The sequence below is a fragment of the Rosa rugosa genome, chromosome 7 (genome assembly GCF_958449725.1).
Source record: "Rosa rugosa chromosome 7, drRosRugo1.1, whole genome shotgun sequence".
NCBI lineage: Eukaryota > Viridiplantae > Streptophyta > Magnoliopsida > Rosales > Rosaceae > Rosa > Rosa rugosa.
This window is the reverse complement of record NC_084826.1, coordinates 26,545,481-26,560,179: the sequence shown is the minus strand read 5'-3', so window position 1 is coordinate 26,560,179 and position 14,699 is coordinate 26,545,481. Positions and strand designations below refer to the sequence as shown.

The 14,699-nt window shown below is 38.8% G+C and overlaps 2 long non-coding RNA genes across 10 annotated transcripts; one reads left to right on the top strand and one right to left on the bottom strand.

Moving 5' to 3' along the window:
* Positions 1–5,474: 5,474 nt before the first annotated feature.
* On the top strand, positions 5,475–13,684 carry LOC133720844 (uncharacterized). 2 transcript variants are annotated; one of them, XR_009852002.1, is made up of 5 exons: positions 5,475–5,695; positions 5,781–5,837; positions 12,210–12,422; positions 12,494–13,225; positions 13,332–13,684. It is a non-coding gene; the product is annotated as an uncharacterized LOC133720844 (long non-coding RNA). The 2 variants fall into 2 exon arrangements; XR_009852001.1 differs by having other exon boundaries at positions 5,778–5,837.
* LOC133720843 (uncharacterized) lies at positions 6,682–11,657 on the bottom strand. Of its 8 annotated transcripts, none has more exons than XR_009851996.1 (11): positions 11,183–11,657; positions 10,775–10,827; positions 10,335–10,402; positions 10,141–10,185; positions 9,435–9,508; positions 9,290–9,328; positions 9,085–9,157; positions 8,523–8,583; positions 8,193–8,433; positions 6,820–7,801; positions 6,682–6,696 (listed from the first exon to the last, which is right to left on the bottom strand). It is a non-coding gene; the product is annotated as an uncharacterized LOC133720843 (long non-coding RNA). The 8 variants fall into 8 exon arrangements; XR_009851999.1 differs by lacking the exon at positions 6,682–6,696 and adding an exon at positions 7,931–7,981 and having other exon boundaries at positions 7,553–7,801; positions 11,183–11,644; XR_009851998.1 differs by lacking the exon at positions 6,682–6,696 and having other exon boundaries at positions 7,553–7,863; positions 11,183–11,643.
* Positions 13,685–14,699: the final 1,015 nt, after the last annotated feature.

Here is a 14,699-nt window from a genome sequence, read left to right as displayed (position 1 = left end):
GGGGAGCTCAGAGCAGCCTCCTTGATCGATCTATGGTGTTTGTTTCGATCGATTTACGTGGAAATCGGTTCAACTCAGATTGGATTACTGTTCACAGTTTGTGAGGTAGTTTTCGATCCCTTATGCTTGTTTTCTGACTTCGAGCTAGTTATGAAAGTTCACAAGTATGCTTAGATGAAGCTTTTTGATGTTGGGAGTTTTGTGAAATATTGAGTTTTGGCCGGCGGCGGTGCACCACCGCCTGTGGCGGCGTTCTTGCGGCGTTCCGGCCATGTAAGGAATTGTTTCTGGTACTATATATCTTCTACTCGTCGATACGAGCATTTTGATATATAATATGCAGATTTTGGAGTTCGTGTGGATTTATTATGATTTTCACCGTTTCATATCGGTGAATTTATTCAAATCCTTGAGGATTTAAGCATCGGATCGACTTGTGGCTTGGACACATCGATCGTGAAAGTTTTCCGGAGACTTTGGGAGGTCTCGGATGTGGTTTCGCCTCGATTGGCGTCACCTTGGGAATTTTGGTTCGATTTAGGGTTTCGAACGTTATTCCTTGTGATTCGTTAACTGAATCAAAGTTGTGTTTCCTTAGGTACTTGACGAAGTATTCTTTGGACGGCTTTTGTGATTGGTTGCTTTATTCTATATTGAAGATGCAGCGGGAGTTTCGAGGTGAGTAATCTCACAAGATTCATTATGAACGGAATTACCATTATTGTTTTGGCGTTAATTATTTAACTGCAAACTATAGTTGGTATTAGTAGGCATTCCTGAGCGAATGACTACGTATATATATATTTACGTGAAATATATATATTCTTGTGGATGATGTGTGATGAATAATATGCATGATGGGTTCATATTATTGTTGAATGAGACTTTTAATAGAAACAATATTGTGGAAAAGATGTTTTCTATTGTTTGAGAAGTATTGAGTTAGATATTACATTTTGGAGTCAAGCGTGACTCATTTTAAATGTATTGGCCCTTGTACCAAGGGTCACAGATGGTGAGCAGGGATGGAGAAAGCCGGAACTAGATGGTCGTAACGTTTTTAGGTCAGGTGTGACTTACTTAACGTTGACTTGAGACCAGATAGGGTCTGAAAAGCATGGGTCGCAGATGGTGACCAACGATTGGTTCTAAGACCAGACGGGATCAAAACCAAGAGTCACAGATAGTGATAGGTTGCAGATGGTGACCAATGATTTATCTGTGTTAAGAGCCTAGTTACCATATTGTCTTGGAGTTATGGGATTAACTGTGACTATAGATGGTATTAGTGACATTTCTGAGTGTATGACTATGTGTGTACATATGTATATCATGGGGGTAGCGGGGAGTTATCTGATGCTCATGAGTACGTGTCTTTAAAAGAGAGTTTCGGGGATTCTTTCTTTTAAATGTCCTGGGAGGACTTGTGAATCATATGCTATTGTTAGGTTAACGATAGGTATGATTGATGTGCTTATGTGTTTTATCCAGGTCGGATCGATTAATCATATTTGAATTGTTAGGTTAACGATTTATATGATTTTGTCACGGTGTGACTTTTGTGATTTCCTTTTTGGGAAAAGAGTATTGTTTTGGGAAGCATGGTATGTTTCCTTATTCTCGAGTCGAAAGATGTTCCTCGTGTTTTGGCGTGAGTTGTGTGGGCTTTTATCCCGTGATTTGGTATGAGTTGTTTTTGAGTTACTCATACGGGCTTGCAAAAGCTTACCGGGTTTGTTGTGTGACAACCCGGTGCACTATTCAAACGGTGTAGGGGTTAACCTTGCAGGTCAGGAAATCGTGGCTGAAGCTGAGGTATCTTGTTGGCAGCAGAACTGGTAGGAAGCAAATTTGATTGGCTTTGCCATTGTTATGACTTCCGCTTTGTAGTAAACTCTGAGGAGCTTTTACGTTTTATCTTGTTGTTGACAATTTAATTCGTAAGCTTATGTAATATATGACCCTGTGGGCGGGTCAATATTGACATAGAGGGTTCAGGGCATCAACATGTATATTGTATAAAGGGAAAAAGTTTTCCAGGCATTTGGTATTGATGGCTGAACGTTCACGCATGTATAATTATGGGATTATATATCGATTTTTAATTGTGTTAAAAATCAGGGGTGTGACAGCTAGTCACATCAAATGATTGGATGATCATATCACTGAAGGAGAAATGATCTTTGATCATTTAGGTTTCTGGTTTTCTTTTTCTTTGAAGGCCGGACTGGTCATTAATATTTCAAACATTCATATGAGAATTTGATCTTCCATGTTTCCAGTTGGAGGGGTTTGTATTGTGTATAAGATTGAGAAGCCATCGAACAAACTAAAATATTTATATGTATGGAATATGAAAATTAAAATTGCAGCAAGCATGTGAAGGATTGTGTTATATTGATCTCGATAAAATGAACATAGAGGAAGAGGTCATGCTAAGAAGAAGATGAGAGGCTGAGGGAAAAAAAACAGTTGTGGGAGACGAATAGCAGTATTTTATTTTTTATTTTTTAACAAAGTAATTTTGTATTCTTTTCTTTTCTTGTTTTGGGTGACAATTTCATAGACGAAAAAGCCCCTCATATGCTAACCAAATTAACCGAGAAATTGGATGGAAAGTCTAAAATTTAACTATAGGGTGTAAATTGGCAACATTTAGAAAAGTGAGGTGTAAATAATCAAAATTGAAATGTCAGGGGGTAAATCGACAATCATGAGAAAAATTAGGGGGTAATTTGACTATTTTGCCAAACTTAAATATAGATTAAGTTATTTATTATTTGAAACTAGAGAATATAGGCCAGGCCTGAAAAAGCCCACAAGGCCCGGTTTATATGCATGGGCTTGGATCTTGAAATTTATAATAAAGCCTGGCCTGGCCCGCCCCAAGCCCACTACCGACCCGTTAACGACCCCTAAGCATCTTTATCTTGTAATCATCAAAATTCTAAGGTTTAGTGTAACGTCCCGAACTTAAATTTATATGTTTACTAGTCATTTGGACGGTAAACGACAACTATAACTTTTTACATTGTTTCGATACTTTTAGTGGCCCTAAAAGTTAAATTTCTGTTTGGGTCCAAATTTGAGAAAATTTTCTTCATGAAAGTTGTAGAGGACGTTAAACCGGGCGCGTGCATATGTGGTACGTAAAAATCGGAGTTCGTATGCAGAAGTTATAAGATAAATTACGAAAGTTACTATTCATGGCAGATGATATAAATTTGAAAAAGTTACTGTGGCCGGTAAGTTTTCATTTCTTCTTCTCTCTCCTTCCTCCCACGTTCTCTCTCTCTCTCTCCTCGGCGCTCTCTGCAACTCCGGCGTTCTCTCTCTTCCGGCCACCTGGTGGCGCAAGGCTAGTACCAATGGACTCGTCTCCTCCTCCTCTCGGCGCTGGCGGTGGTGGCTCACGACGGCTTGGCCGGAAAACGACGCATCGAGCCTTGAAAGTTTACTGTAGTAGTTTGAGTCAACGCCGGTTTCTTCCGATTCCGGCCACCCCAGATGATCAAGTTAGGTTCTTTGGAAGCGCCTTGGGACGTAGATGATGCTCCCCGAACCTTTTACAGCGATTTGACGAGAGAAGGAAGAATCGAAGGTTTGAAATTCTGGGTCACTATTCACAAATCGGGTTCAACCTTCTCCTTAATTGTTGAGGTACTTCTACTCATTTTCTGACTTGGTCACAGTTGAGAAAGTTGTTAAGTCTGTTGAGAAGGTGCTACTGCCAAATTTTGGTGGCTATTGGAACTGGTGGCGGTGGCGGCGCGTAGGGCAGCTTTTTAATTGCGATTTCTGGCTAGTTAAATCCTAGAAATGTCATGGAACTTATATTTGAAGTTTGGTGAAGTTTGGATGGATATCGAAGAGGATTGAAGGAGTTGAGATTATGGGATTTGGGATTGAATTTTAATTATCGTAAAATTATTTTCCGTCCGGTAATTATTTATGTACGAATGATTTTGTATAGGACGAGGTATCGACTCATCATTCGACGAGGATCCTTACGCTTGGGTGCGACGTTAGCCGTATACTGTGAGTGGAATTTTGATTTTAAGTGATTGTTGAGAGAAAATATTGCACACAGTGAGCGTAAATGTCACCCAACATAATTTCACTCGTATTCATTTAGTGAATAGAGTTTTTATTATTTCGGGTTCGACCAATTCAAGACAGAATGTGTCTCTTAATTACAATCCCTTGTTACAGGGAAACACCCTTTGATTCCATTTATGAAGAAACCAATTGATGGGATGTGTGTTTGTTTGTTTTTGCGGCTGCACCCAGATATTTGAATGGGTTGCCTACGTACCCTTGGAGAGGGATCAAGCCACTCGTAGTTCAAGAGTTCCAATGAGTGGATGACTCATTGGAGGGCTTTGATTTTGGAATTAGAGTAGTGTTTGGGACGAATCTGGTTTAAGTGGACCAGAGATTCGATTTTGTGTTTAGGACGCGGTTGTATCTAGATTAGTTTGTTTCTAGCTAGATTGCCTACATACCATTTGCGGGATCAAACCACATGTAGTTCCGGCTTTTGAGATTTAAATGGATAGATGACCCATTTATTTTGAATTTGTGTTTGGGAAAGTGTTTAAAGCCCTTGAATTTGGTTTGGACTTTATTTGTGTGATTTGGGAATGAATTTGATTTTTCTGGTGTTGGGAGAATTTGACTGGAGTCAGTGATTCATTTGGGACTGGTTGAATTTGACTGGTGGAGTCAGGGATTTTGTTTGGAGTTGCGGTTGCTTCTAGTGGGTTGCTAGACTGCCTACATGTCACGCCCCTGATTTTACACACATGAAAATCGATATATATAACCCCATAATTATATATGCGTGAACGTCCAGTCATCAATACAAAATACCTGAAATCTTTTTCCCTTAATCTTACACACATATTGATGCCCTGAACCCTCAAAGTTAATATACACTCACTCCAAAGAGTTATATATTAACTTTGAGGGTTCAGGGCATCAATATGTGTGTAAGATTAAGGGAAAAAGATTTCAGGTATTTTGTATTGATGACTGGACGTTCACGCATATATAATTATGGGGTTATATATATCGATTTTCATGTGTGTAAAATCAGGGGCGTGACACTACATACCCCGTGAAGGGATCAAACCACTGTAGTTCATACGTTTTGAGATTTTCGGTTTTGTACCCACATGTATGTATTTTGAACCCGTCGAGAAAACACATTTTGGTGAACACTGATTTTAATTGGGCACCCGAATGTGCCGAGCTTCATAATGGGCCCTGGAATTTGAAATGGGCTTTGTGTCGCCTTTTGTTTACTCGTCGATGAATAATTCAGCCGGGCCCGAATTTCTTGAAGTGGGCCTTGTAGAGCTTCCAAACTTGTAAACAAATGATTCGGTAGAGCCCAAAAACTTGCCGATGCATACACTGATTTGGACACCCATTAATACAGCCCCATTGAGCCCAGCTCACGTCTTCAAGGTTCTGATCCCAAAAAAAGACGTCATCTCCATTTGATAAGCTTCATCTCCTCTGGGGGACCTCTTTGGCGTAATCATCAGATAGAGATCAATTTCAAGATGAGGATTAACTATTTTAAATCGATCTGGAGAGGGAGTCAAATCGCTGAAGTCCATATAAATGGGTTGGCTACTTGGCTCCAGTCTTTAGATTCCCCATTCTCTCTACCTGCGCACCAAATCGGGTACCAATTTACTTTCTTCTTTTTTTTACCCCATAGTTCGAAGTATTCATGCTAATCAATGTTTCTTGTTTCTTCTCAACAGCAGCCTCGATTTCTTTCTCTGTTCGCAGTGTCAGAGCTCTTGGTGTCGAGCCCAGAATCGGTGAGGCATTTAACCATACTCTGATTCATGCTTTAATTAAATGAACCACCGAGTCATGATTTGATGACAGCACACTATATTTTGAAAATCATGCTTTGAGACTTTGCTTCCATGTGTACCAGTCAATTTTCCATCGTCAAGCAAAGGAAAGAACTTTATCACTATGGCATGGCTGCTAGTTAATCACTATTTTTAGGGGTAGGTTCGGTTTGGTACCGGACATTCAAGACCAATGCCATCTACCGTATCAGGCACTATTGGTACACAAAATAGGCTACCATTACCGGCCACAAAAGTCGGTATACCAACTTCTCGGTATCAGTTGGTATCGGTTGGTTGGGCCTCCAACCGAGTTTAAGATTGGGTCAGCTTTCAGCTATGGCCCAACTGAAATTGTAAAGGCTCAAACCTGTCAGCAATTTCCAAACAAAGGCCCAACCATAAGCAAATGAAAAATAAGCAAAAAAACTGTCATACATAACTTCAGTTCATCAGTTCAGTTCATTCATCACTTCATAGTTCATACAAATTATAATTCAATAATTCACAGTTCATCTCATCAATTAACAGTTCAATAATTCACAGTTCAACTCATCAAGCATTCATCACTTCATAGTTCATCAATCATTCATCACTTCGGTCAATGAAGAAGAATTTAGGTAGTTTCTGCAATTTCAATCAATGAACAAGAAAGAGTCTGCAAGCACAAAAGGGAAACCATGAAACCCAGAATAAATTGGTAAAGAAACTAAGAAACTAAGAAAGAGTCCAAACTCACAGGTTTAGAACTCACATATACAAGTAAAAAATCAAGATTCCACTTCAAAGAGACTGATTCCACTTGAGATTAAGTGATTAACTGCAGCAAGATGCAAAAAAGTAAAACCATTACAATTTTAGAGATTACTCGGTCTAGAATCCAAAGATTAACCAAAGAGAAAACTCAAATCTACCAAAAATTGATACGAGAGAGAAAACTCACCGGCCGTAGGCCATGAATCGAATGAATTGATACGAGATTTCTGGGTTTGAAGCTTTGAATCGAATCGAACTTCAAAGGAGAGGTCGAGAGGCGAAGAGTTCTAGGTTAGAATCGAATCGAACTTCGGCCGTAGGCCATGAATCTCTGATTAGATACAAGATTTTCTGGGTTTGAAGCTTTTATCGAATCGAACTTCAAGCCTTCGAGGCCTCGAATCGAATCGAAGAGTTCTGGGTTTGAATCGAATCGAGAGCCGGAGAGGGTTTGAGTGATTGAGTTTGAGAGAAAGGGCTCGGTTCGAGCCTCAAGCCTTCGAGGCCTCGAGGGGCTGAGGGAAAGAGTGGCTGAGCAGTCTGGGTTATAGTCTAATCGACGGTTATAATTTAATATGAAATAAAACTATTAATAATCAACGGTTTAGATCGATAGATATAAAATATATTTAAATATATATAATATACGGTACGGTACGGTATACCGTATTTATCTTCAAATCAATACCAGTACCGTACCAATATGTTCCTCTCGGTTCGGCACTACCGTACCAATACTTCGGTAGCCGACATTTTCGGTAACCAACATTTTCGGTTCGGTTGGTACTCGGTTGGCTGGTTTGTCTCGGGAGGATTTGCCAGCCCTAACTATTTTTGTCTTCTTGCATTGTCAAATCATGGCACCGCCTTATGCTTAAGGTGGAAAGCTTAATTAAACTTGTGTTGTCTCAAGCTTGCAGTACATTTAACAAATCATTATTTATGTTGCTTTGACTTGCAGCAAATGTGTTCAATTATATTTGACTTTGACAAACATATGTGTGAAGCTATCTGCATATTTTAGACATATCTCCACCGCCAAGCCTCGTGGCTTCTTGAGAAGTGACCTCTGCTTCTTTAATTAGATGCAACTAGTAGTAGTTGCCGCGCTTTGCTGCGGGAGTTAGCATTGTCAATTACAGTAACGGAAGCCATCACCAACTGCAATCCTAGAAATCCCAAATAGCCAAGAAACCAAATGAGATATCCATGCCACCAATACATTTAAAAACTGACAAAATTCAAAACAAACATTAACCAGAAAAATAAATCAGTTTCACAATCAAGTTCTCAGATACCCAAAGCCAAAAAGCCAAACTCATAATGCCACAGAAACCATCCAAGCATTCCTACACACTCATTCAATGAAAAAAACAGAAGAAAAAAAATGTACTCATCAAGACATCAAGTCAAAAATTGACTGCAGAGATAAGAACAGAGATGCATATGAATCACAAATATGGAACAATGATAGATACTGGCACATGCATGAAGCGATTTGCTGATTACAATACATTAACAAACCCTGCGAACCATAGGAAAATTCTTTACATATATTACCCAAGATAGAGGGAACTCGAGGTGGAGAACTTAGTTCTGTCTCAGGAAGTGTACCAAAATTTCAGTCCTATAAAACCACCAATGATGACAGCTCCAAGTTCTGGTGATTTCACTTTCCAGCCAGCATTTCAAACAATTCCCAATTAAGCAATCTAGTGTTTTAGAGCAGAATCAAGTTGCTGCTCCAAATTCTGAAGCTCTTTCATACTTAACGATAGGAGGTCCTCCCCCAATAAAATGACTGCAAATAAGAACATGGCAAAATGTAATGCTATTATCACAACCTAACGAAAAAATAAATACTTTCTTATTTAACAAAATTGGTGGTACCTTTGATTTCTCTGTAAAACACCCTAGCTTTGAGCTTTGCATGTTCCAAAGTCCAGTTTCCCTATACAACATTAAAATGACACAATAAGTCATCCAGTAATATAAAAACACATTACGAAAACAACATTCCCTTTGAGGTGATAATCAAGAGAGCGTGCAAGGCAATGAGAGCAGTCGATGCTCAGTTTGTATTCACTATTCAGTTTCTAATGGCTATCACTGTGAGCTAGGTCGAATTTCAATTTTGTTCTTGCTCTTTCAATAGTGGCAAACCTGAATCTTTCGAAAGCATTTTAATTAATGGTTTTGCTTTAAATATATAATAGTCTATACTTTCCTTAAAGTAGGGATTTTTATCAAAACCCAGTTCATAATGAACATTCCACCATGAGCATTCAGCAAAGCTACATCATTTTTTCCCAAACAGCTAGATCCGAAACAAAGAAGAAAAAGATAACTCTAACTGGTTAAATGAGATCCAAACTCTAAAAACCCCCCAATCACTTGCATTAAACAACATTTGGCACCAAAAGAAAAAAGGGTCAGAGAATCAAATAGATACCTGAAAACAGAAATACTCTTCTGTTAGTTCTGTAGATATGAACTCACACTATGAAGGTCCAGAAGTTGTGATCCTGAACCAAAATGACAAAACACTTTATGGGTTCACTATCAAAATGCTCATTCTCTATTACCAGATTCAACCTATGAACAATTCAATCAAAAGTTTCAAGTTAAAAAACAAAAATCATAGCAAAAACTTTCACCTGCACAAAGCATGAAACCTGGAAAACCGATTACAGTACCTGAAAAGATGCAAAAAGAAAATCAATTAGATTCCAATCGATTAGTTAAAAAAAAAAAAAAAGTAAAACCTCTACAAACCAAAATTCATGCAGAAAAATCCTGAACCTTTTCAAACTATAACCCACAAATCACAAAACTGTCTGAACCAAAAGCAAGCAATCCAAAAGATCCAACAAAAACTGCAACAGAAGCCAATCACAAAATCCAAATCAGAGAAGATGGTGAGAAGAAAAGAAGCAACCAAATCCAGATTCACAAATTAAAAGCAAGGAATCGAAATCAAAGGCAGAACAAACAACCCACTCTTCCAGTCACATTTACACGACTGTACCCTAAACCCTAAACCTTAATCCAAACTGGACAAAATCCAAGAAAAAAAAAATGCTAATAATGGATTGTTTTGTCAAGGAAAATAAAATAAATTAAATTGTTTTGCAATCTTCTGCAAGCAGTACTTGGTAGAAATTTTTTTGACTATTGTGAGTATTGGAAACAAACTTCATAAGGAGTAAAGAGAGTAAAAACAAATTTAGGTACACCCCTACACAGACAATGTCCAAATCTTTCATCACCCAAGCTATTAAACTGGAAAAAAAATAGTCCTATTGTCCAAACAAAGCAAACCCAATTGTTCTGAAACTATCCAATAGTCTCTCTTTGTCTAACAAACAAAGTTCAAATCTTTTCACAACAAAAGCTTATAAACTACACAAAAATACTCATAAAGTCATTCTACACAATCAACAACAAATTAATCAAATGCATACCAAAAAAAAAAAAAAAAAACCTTGCTGAAACAAATAGAGCTAACCTTCCAAGCTGCTCATCTTTCCGATCTCAGGAGGAATCTCTCCACCTAGATTATTAACATTCAAACAAAAGTCAGTAACGCTACACAAATTGGCAAAAGGAATTGTGAGATAAATCTTGTTCTCTTAAAAGTGAATACAAAATATACTGATAGATTCTTTTCAAATAAACTGTATATGAGGTTGAGATGATTACCTTGCGCTACTTCCCTTGAACAGATGGATATGATTGTCCAAATTATAATAATAATGAGGGCTTCCTGTCTGCATAGAATAAAAGCCAGTATTACTCTTATCGGTACCAGCTAGAAGTGTAGGAGCAGAAAGTACTATTGAACCACGTTGTCTTGCACAATGGTCAAATATGCTCATCAAATAAAATATGAGAGCTAATGGAAATAGAAGGAAGCAGGTGTGAAAAGCCAAAATAAATGAATGAATGGAAGACAATGTGCATGGCAAAAAAGCACTCGAACTAATTGCTCAAACTATTGGAGCTGAGATTGATAAGAAATTGGAACTAATTGCTCAAACTATTGGAGCTGAGATAGAAAAGAAATTGTATTTAAATACTACGTTGCAAAAACTCCCATTACTCGCTTGTGACATCAACTAAATACAATGCATAAAACTTACTTGTTGAACAACTCAACCCTCTAGTCCATCTCCTTCTCTGCCATACCAAAAATCTGCACACGATTATTTAAAAACGCATGAGTTCCAAGGCAACAACTGAATAGCAAAAGAGTACCAATCCATCTCTAAGAGTAAAAATAAACCAATCTTGTCGCCTACTAAACTCTCAGGAAATACCTTCGTTTCATTGTTTCATTAAGATCAAACACTCATCACTGATCAATTCGACCATATGCTGCCAAAATTGATTGCACCTAAATCAACAGAAAACAGAGGTTCCAACTACCCACTAAGAATTTCAATGACCAAATCCCAAACCTTTCCCAAAATCCAATATTTGACACACCTGAACTCCTTTTCACATTCACGCATGTACAAAGGAAAAGCAATGAAGAAAAGGGTATTTACCTGTTCCTTGTCCAAACCCACTGGAATCTGATGTTACAAAGCTTCAGGTGATGGAAATTCTGTCATCGGGTAAGGGCCAATCCTGTAACTTGGGAGTAGATTGGTTATGGTTTTTACTACTGCAGTAGACTTATTCTGCACCTCGTTTTATTCTTCCTTCGGGTAACCGTGAACCCCTTCTTTCTGACCACAATAAACGCCACCTTTCTCAAGGCTCGGATCGTCTGCGTGCGGCCGCGTATCAGAACCTTCTGGTCCTTCAACGCCTCCGTCAGAGCTCCGACCTCCGTCCAGTCCTTGACGTCGGCGATCTTCATCGGTTGGAGCTGAATGAGAGCCGCGTCACCGTAGTTCGCGGCGACGGAGTCTCTCTTGCTTGGCCGCCTTTTTCTTTTCTATTCCAATATCCAATATCCAATATCCAATATCCAATATCGCACTCTCCTGCCTAAAACCGACAGCCACTGTTAAATAAACAGTGTAGGAGCTTTGCGAAGATAGGATATATCCATATCGGACTTGGCTTCTCTGCTATAATATGACATGCTATAATTTGCTTGGATTCTATCACAACCGTCAGATATAGTTTTAAGGGTCAGCTGATGTCACATCAAGAAACATCAAGAAGTTTTAAGGATCAGATGATGCACTTTTTTTTCTAGCAAATTATAGTTATAGCAGAGAAGTCAATTTCATCCAGATCTGAGGTAGAGCCGGAAAAAAAATTTGAAGCGAGGGCAAAATGGTCCAACCACTTGAAGCCAAATCACTGTTAAATAAACAGTGTAGGAGGTTTAGTACGTATAATATAGTAAATGAAGCTTGATCTTTTATTTTTTTGGCTTGTTCTCAAAGAGACTTGCAGCCTAGCTGCCTCAATTATGCATATTCTGAAGCTTCTGCTCTGCTGCAAATAAGTGGAATTAAGCTTCCATTTTTCTTTTTGCGTAGCCGTGACCATGAAACCAAAAGCAAGGACTTCATTTTCCTTTCTTGCTGATCATGAGATTGCTTTTCCATCTTGCAGACACAATTTTAAAGAAAAGCATTGCAGGCGGTGTTCAAAACATAATTTTGAAGGAAGACGTTGCAGCTTGACCACATCTTTTCTAGGAGTTAATAAACATTGCTGCCACTATCTTGTGCCAAGTAACAGGAACCAGACGACTCCCATCTCTCTTGTATTTTGTGGCTGTAGTTTAGTGATCGAGGGTGAGCCGAACCGAGTGCTTTGCAGGAGGTAGGCACCCTTTTATGGAGAGATGGCCACTTCACTTTCAAGGCAGCATTTTGATGATGACTTTGATGCAGGTGGATAACTTGGGGTTGAAACTCTGCACGGGGATCATCTTGGAGCAGCTTCCCCACTATTGTGAACAGAACTTCGCAGATTTGTCCTTGGCGTGAACCAACAGCTCGAGGCTTTCACTTGACACTCATCTTTGCCACCCATATGCAGGACGCACCACAATTCAGGCATCAAAGACAAGTGTAGTGAAACTTGGGAACTTCGCAGAACCGTACTTGGTGTGAACTGGCAGCCCCCCGGGCATTCACTTGACACTCATTTTTGCCACCCATATGCAGGACGCACCGCGATACAGGCATCAAAAACAAGTGCAGTGAACCCCTTTGTTTCTCTTCTTTTGCCATCAGAAAGCTGTCGAAATCCCTTCTCTTTGCACGTGCTTCTTTCATTCTTTGAACCTGCACTTGTCGTCAACATAAAAGGTATTTCGAAAATATTTTCTGGTTGTTGTTTTTGTCCTTCTGATTTCTGGTGGGCAGCAGTAGAGTTTTTGGGGTTTTGTGGCTTTGTTGTTGATGTATTTGGCTTTGGGGGAATTTTGAGGCTCTTGGTATGGAGAGATTTGTTTTCGGAGCTGTTTAAGGAGGATTATAGAGCCCACATGGAAATAGGAGAGGCAAGTGTACAATTTCTGCACTCATGGGAATATTAGCAAATAGTAAGGAAGACCATGAAGAAACGACTAGCAGGATACCTGAATAGGAAGCTCTCCTGCGTCGGGTTGTCGTCTCCAGGTAACTAGAACTCTTTATTCTCTTCCTCTTGAATGCTGCCTTCCTTTGAAATGCACAAACTTGACTTACTCTTTTCTCTCTTTCTCTCCGTCTCCTTCTTATGCAGCCTTGTGTTTCTTATATAGGGGCCAGTGAAGATTCTACAGGGTTGGATAAACATTTGTTTGAAATTTGAATCTCCCGAAGCTCACGAAGATAAGCTGTTGATCGGAGACTTCGTCTTTGACTTTGAGATTGAACTCGGACGCCCGCTGCCACTTTGTTCTTATCTCACTTTGAGATATTTGAATCACAATTTGAATGCTTTCTTCTGTTTCTTTTTTTTTCGTAGCTTATCCCCGTTGAAACTTGGTCAAACATTCAACTTGTTTGAAGTTGAGAAAGAGATAATTTGAAACATTTGTTTAATTGCAGCCATTATCCTCATCTCTTTGTTTTTTTGAATAATGTTGCGATAGCTACATCCCTTTATTTTTTTATTATTCAACAGTGATGCATGCAATATTGTTTCGTAACTAATTATTACGTTTATTTATTTGAGAATATAAATTGGTTTATTGATTTGGATTTTGAATATCTCTGTTATATTCGGAATGATTTTGGCTCTAAGTTTTAAAAGGATGTTGCGAATTTCGAGATAAAGTATGATTTGAGATTTATTAATGATTTTTGACTAATTATTTTCTGAGGTGATTTCCAGAATTAAATATATTTCTATTCGTCGATTTGTGATTTCTGAAAGGTTTTCGAAAATGGGATTTTCGAGAGAATTTTACTCATCTATTATTCCTCGCCTATTTATAGATGAATTCGAGGATATTTTGGCGTGCGGGGCCACGTCGTTGGAATATGTATTTTCTCGTGAGATATTGGGGAAGCCTTACTGATTTTCGATATTCATATGATTTTAACCCACCATACTTGGGTCGTCATATTTATTGCTAGCTAGCCTATTAGTACTCCTCCCCACTTACTCTGTGTTTGTGGGTGAGTTGAGCAGAGCATGGGATGCTCAAGAGTGTGGGACACTCCAACCCAAGCCTGGGAGGCTCCTTTACTCGTATGGTGATGACTTCTTCCCCGTACTCTGTTGTTACTCGACTAGTGGGGCTAGTCTGATTTCTCTTAACCAGCGGGGCTCGTATGTTTCCACGAGATTGCAGAGTTTAAAGAATTATGTTTCATAATTGTTGCATGCATCGTTTTTTTTTTTTTTTTTATTTATGAAATAAACGTGGGAAAGTATAAATTCTTTTTTCTTTACAATTACTTATTTTTGTCCACTTATGCTAACGTTTTTATGTAATTTCCCCTGGGCCCTTCGGTTTCAAATGCCCAGGCTGTAGAGTAGCTGGTTCGACATAGTAGGATTCGGGGCATAGCATCTGCTGCTGTCGTTTTCTATATTGTAGGTTATTTATTGAACCTACTTGTATATTGAAATCTTTTTCTCCTTTAGATTGCTCTGATAACC